Source organism: Pithys albifrons, chromosome 5, assembly GCF_047495875.1.
Source record: "Pithys albifrons albifrons isolate INPA30051 chromosome 5, PitAlb_v1, whole genome shotgun sequence".
NCBI classification, from domain to species: domain Eukaryota; kingdom Metazoa; phylum Chordata; class Aves; order Passeriformes; family Thamnophilidae; genus Pithys; species Pithys albifrons.
This window is the reverse complement of record NC_092462.1, coordinates 73,510,816-73,517,080: the sequence shown is the minus strand read 5'-3', so window position 1 is coordinate 73,517,080 and position 6,265 is coordinate 73,510,816.

Sequence of the window (6,265 nt, the reverse complement as noted above, 5' to 3'; positions counted from 1 at the left end):
GTCCTCCCCTTTAGACACTTCGTCTTCATGGCCTTCCTTTAGATGTTCTCTAATAGCTTTACAACCTCATATATTTCTATATTTGTGTTCTGCCTTTCAGGCAGCCTTCCCAGATCCTCCTCTCTCCTGCCTAACATTGCTGAGGATTTGTCCTTCCCAGAGACCTTCCCTTCCCATATCAGGTGATTCAGTGTCACAGCAGTAGAGGTGGCCACAGCATTTGCAGCCAACATGCAATGGCTTTAAGAGGGAAAGCTGCTGTGCTTATCTTTAATACCCCATCCCTCATGTTCCTCAAACAGAACAATTTCCTCATGCAAATCTCCAGGTCCTGATTTCCGATGACATGGTTCAGATCAGCTCAGCCCCAAACTTGCTTCATCCCAGGAAGGTCTCACAGGAACAAGTGTGTGAGCTGCTGTGTGTCCAGGCATCCAGGGGGAGGAGGGAAAGTTCACCTAATCAAAGCATCTCCCAGCATTTAAGGTCAGCATTTTTTGTTTTATCTTAATGTAGATTCTTTTATTTTCCCTGAGTGTGAATAATGTGATGAAACTGAAACACACCTGAAGGATTTATCCCAGCAGGAGAGCTATTTCTAATCATTTGAGAGTGGACTTAGTTTCTGAGGGAGGTGTTTTGTAGAATCAGAGATTGAGTTGGGTTGGAAGGGACCTTAAAGACCATCTTGTTCCAATCCCCTCCATGGGCAGGGACACCTTCCACTAGACCAGGTTGCTCAGAGACCCATTGAACCTGGCCTTGATTTCATGTGGAAATTTGTTATAAATAATAAAATTTAATACCTTAAAATCTCCAGGAATACTTTCAGCAGTGAGTTCCATGAATAAAGAGCAGTCTGTAAGTAAAACCTCTTTCCAATGCAAACAGCAGATTTTTTTCCCATTTATTTCCCAGGACTTCTCCAGGGACGCCCCCTTGTCGCGGGGGAGAAGCTTGTGTGCCCTCATGAGGTTGAGAGCTATGCTGGAGGTGGTTTGTGCCGCCGGTAGGGTCTCCCATGCCAGACAGGTCTCAGCTGAAGGGTCAGACAAAGTGTGTCCATGGGCAGGATGGGCTCGCTAGCCGTCTGGCAACCATTCTAGGAGAAGGACAACTCCAACCCCAAACCCGGGCAGATGGAGCTCGTTTAGCCCTGTAAGGCCATCCATTTAAGAGAAGGATACTCTAACCAAACCTACGTCCTGAGGTATTCGCTGTCACCGTCCAAGCTCGCTAGGCCGTGGCAGATGAACCTTAGGAGTAAAGGGTGGGGCCAGTTCTGCGCACGCTGTGCCTCACCTAAAAAAATCCATTGCGCAGGCCTGAAGGGTTCACCCACATTGCAAAGCCCTGTAGCGACAGGTGAGGGTCGAAAACGGCAGGTGACAGGAAGCAGCTGGAAGCCGCAGACCCAACCCTGCATGCAGGCGGTTCAGGATATGGGTCATTAGAGACTTGACCCCGGAGATGACAGTCTCTTGCGGCAGCATCCTGAATGACCAAGCAGCCTTTTCTAGGGACAGCACTGCTTGCTCCACACGGAGAGGGGCCTAGCAAAGGTGGCCTAAACAAAGCTCATCTCCACACCCGGTTGGATAACAGCAGCCAATCGGCATCTTCCATGTGGTCAAACAAAAACAAAGAGATTTCAAAGGCAGACACCTGCCTGCAAAGGTGTGCTCAAACTAACACTCGCATGTTGGAACATCAGAACCATGCTTGATACTGGGGATAGTGGACGTCCTGAGCGTCGTTCTGCTCTAATTGCCCACGAACTGTCACGGCTCAACATTGACATTGCTGCTCTCAGTGAAGTTCATCTTCATGAGGAAGGCAGCCTTAAAGAACATGGTGCTGGCTACACACTCTACTGGTCAGGCAAACCCAAAACCAAAAGACACCTTTCAGGAGTTGGCTTCATGATTAAAAACTCCATTGCCTCCAAACTTGAAAATCTGCTGACAGGTCATTCTGATCGCGTTATGTCCTTACGCCTCCCTCTACACAACAAGCAACATGTTGTTCTTTTTAGCGTATGTGCCCCAACTCTCCAAGCTGACCCAACGGAAAAAGACAAATTCTACACAGACCTGCGCCGCCTCACCCAAAATGTTCCTGCAGATGATAAGATCATAATCCTTGGTGACTTCAACGCCAGAGTAGGTAAGAATTCTGAAGCCTGGAAAGGAGTCCTGGGCAAGCATGGCGTTGGAAACTGCAACGACAACGGACGCCTCCTGCTAGAGTTTTGTGCAGAACGGCAGCTCACCATCACCAACACTATCTTTCAACAGAAAGACAGCCTGAAGACAACCTGGATGCATCCTCGATCCAAGCACTGGCACCTCATTGACTATATCTTAGTACAACAGAGAAATCTCAGTGATGTCCATCATACTCGAGTGATGCCGAGTGCAGAATGTCAGACAGACCACCGCCTTGTGCGCTGCAAACTTAACCTCCACTTCAAGCCCAAACCTAAGAGAGGCGGCATTCCATGGAGGAGGCTCCAAGTCAGCAATCTTCAAACAGCCACAGTGAGAGACAGCTTGCAGGGAAACCTTCAGACTAGACTTAAAGATAATCCCATAGATCCCTCTCCTGAAGCGCTTTGGCAACATATTAAAAGTTGCATCCTGCAGTCCTCTGAAGAGTGCCTAGGGTTCTCCTCCAAGAAAAACAAAGACTGGTTTGATGAGAACAATCAAGAGATCCAGGAATTGCTGAAGAAGAAGAGAACTGCTCACCAAGCACACCTTGCTCAGCCATCTTGCCATATAAAAAAACCCGCCTTTCGTCTTGCATGCAGCAAGCTCCAACAGAAACTTCGAGACATCCAGAACAAATGGTGGCTCGACCTAGCAGAAAAGACACAACTATGTGCAGATTTGGGTGACCAAAGAGGATTCTATGAGGCCCTGAAAGCAGTGTACGGACCCACACACCAGGTTCAAAGCCCCCTACTCAGTGCAGATGGTCAACTGCTTCTAACAGATAAAACCTCCATCCTGAACAGATGGTCTGAGCACTTTCAGACTCTCTTCAGTGCCAACCGTGTAGTCCAAGGCTCAGCAATTCAGCACATTACACAACAACCGGTGAAACATGAATTGGATGCAGCCCCTACTATGGGAGAGATACTCCAGGCCATACAACAGGTGAAAACTGGCAAGGCAGCTGGGGTTGATGGAATTCCACCTGAAATCTGGAAGCATGGAGGTCAAGCACTCCATGCCAAATTCCACGGGCTTGTTGTGCGTTGCTGGGAATAAGGGGAACTACCACCAGATCTCTGTGACGCAGTCATCATCACCCTGTACAAGAAGAAAGGAGAAAAATCAGACTGCTCAAATTACCGAGGTATTACTTTGCTCTCCATTGCTGGTAAAATCCTTGCAAGAATACTTCTGACCAGATTAGTACCCACTATTGCAGAAGATCTTCTACCTGAAAGCCAGTGTGGTTTCAGAGCCAATAGGAGCACCACAGACATGGTGTTTGTTCTCAGACAACTGCAAGAGAAGTGTAGGGAACAGAACAAAGGTCTCTGTGTAACCTTCGTTGACCTCACCAAAGCTTTCGACCCTGTGAGCAGAAAAGGCCTGTGGCAGATCTTGGAATGTTTAGGATGTCCCGCCAAGTTCCTCAAAATGATCATCCTGCTACATGAGGATCAGCGTGGACAAGTCAGATATGGCAATGCACTCTCTGAGCCCTTTCCAATAACCAATGGTGTGAAACAAGGTTGCGTTCTTGCACCAACTCTATTCACAATCTTCTTCAGCATGATGCTCCAAAGAGCCACAGCAGACCTCGATGAAGAAAACGGCATCTACATCCGATATCGTACCAATGGAAGCCTATTCAACCTAAGGCGACTGAAGGCCCACACCAAGACCCTGAATCACCTTGTCCGTGAGCTGCTTTTTGCTGATGATGCCGCCCTTGTTGCTCACACAGAAGCAGCTCTGCAGCGCTTCACATCCTGCTTTGCAGAGGCTGCTGAGCTTTTGGGGCTGGAAGTCAGCCTGAAGAAGACGGAAGTTCTCTACCAACCTGCACCTCAAGAAGTCTTCCATCATCCTCACATCACCATAGGCAATTCAGAGCTTAAGTCAGTCCAGCAGTTCACCTATCTGGGAAGTATCATTTCCTCAGACGGTAAGATTGACAAAGATAGACAACAGGCTGGCAAAGGCATACAAAGCCTTCGGAAAACCCCATAAAAGAGTCTGGTCCAATAAACACCTGAAGAAAAGTACAAAGATTAGTGTCTACAGAGCCATTGTACTGTCTACTCTTTTATATGGGTCTGAATCCTGGGTCATCTACCGCCACCACCTGCGGCTTCTCGAACGCTTCCATCAGCGCTGCCTCCGTTCAATCCTAAACATCCACTGGTCTGATTACGTGACCAATGTGTCTGTTCTTGAACAGGCAGGGGTCAGCAGTATCGAGGCCATGCTGATGAGAACGCAGCTGCACTGGGCAGGGCACGTCTCCAGGATGGAGGATCACCCACTGCCTCCCAAAGATTGTGCTCTATGGTGAACTCGCCACCGGCTGCCGCAAGAGAGGAGCCCCGAAGAGGAGATACAAGGACTCCCTGAAACAACACCTCAGCCTTGGCCATATTGACTGCCACCAATGGTCCACTCTGCCCTCAAATCGGGATTCATGGAGACACACCATTCACGACGCTGCTGCTTCCTTTGAGAATGCACGGAGAGTCAGTCTTGAGGAGAAAAGACAACGCAGAAAGAACCGTTCCTTGCCAATGTCACCCAGGGAGACGTTCTGCTGTGCCTTTTGTGACAGGACCTGCCTATCCCATATCGGCCTTTTTAGCCACCAGCAGCTTGCAGCAAGCGTGGGTAGTGCCCTTCTCAAATCTTCGTTCGCGAAGCCTGGCCATGATGATGATGACTTCCCAGGACAAATTTGGAGAGATTTAACATTTCTGTCTTCCTCTGCTTACTGGCATTTACTAGTCTGGAGGAGCTGCCTGCTCTCAAACTGTAGGAGGCTTTTGTTTTGGAGCCTCTTGGTTTGCTGGGAGCAAATTTTCCCCAATATTCAAGCTAAACTTCCCTCAGTGCAACCTAAGGCTGCTTATCCTGTTCTTGTGCCCTGGAGCAGAGCCCGACCCGCCCCAGCTCCCCCCTCCTGGCAGGGATTGCAGAGAGCCAGAAGGTCCCCCCTGAGCCTCCTTTTCTCCAAGCTGAGCCCCCCCAGGTCCCTCAGCTGCTCCTGCTGCTCCAGCCCCTTCCTCAGCTTTGTGTCCCTTCTCTGGACATGCTCCAGCCCCTCAGTGTGATCTCAGCTGGTGATCACCTTTCTCTGCCCCGAAGCCTGAGGGCTGTGAGATGCTGCAGCTGCCTCTGAGCCACAGTGACAGCTGATGCTGCTTGTGGAGATATAAAAATACCTAATCCTTTGCTGGAAATCATCATCCATGGTGTCACTTCGAAGGTGGAGATCACAAGAACACAATAAATGTGTCAAAACAAAACCAGGGATGAAGGGACTACTTGCAGAGGATAATTAGCAAACAAAGCATAATGATCTTTTAGTCTCTGGAAATTCCCTGTACTGTAAAATGTCACCAGGAGGAAGCTGGGCCACTGTTCCTCACCTCAGCAGTTCTGCTGCCTTCCCTTGGGAGAGAAACAGCCTCTCTGCTCCTGGAAAAGCCAGGAAAAGCAATGGTGGCATTTGGAATGTGACTTGTGGGGTTTTTACTTTAGGGGTCCTAAAATACAACTGATTTTTTTTCCTTGCTGATTCTCTTTGTGTGAACTTTCTATTTCCTTGCCAGGCTGAAGGAGCCACAGGGCTCTCCTTGCTGACAGTGACTGATCCTGTGCTGGTTCAGTTGTGTCTCTTCACCTGTTTAATCCCCAAATTATTTCTTCTGGATGGGGTGTGCTGGCAGCACTTGTACAGGTGGTTGGTACTGGGGATGGAGCAAGACTTTCCCCAGCAGTGCCCACACCTGCATGTGGGACTTTAATTCCACAACCTCCTTCTGCCCTGAGCAGAGTCTGCGAAAATCCCTTTTCTCAGGGTTTCAGACTTGAATTTAACTGATGCCCTCCTGGATGGGCACCTTGCCTGCCCTGGAAGGGGATAGAAAACCAGGGGCTGCTACACCAGCATCTTTCTTCTTCTATTCCCATGTAACTCCTCCTTTTGGAGATGAGTGGAAGCATTTGGTAGTTTTAGTTAGATCTTTTTTTTTTTTCCTTTTTTTTCCCTGGCT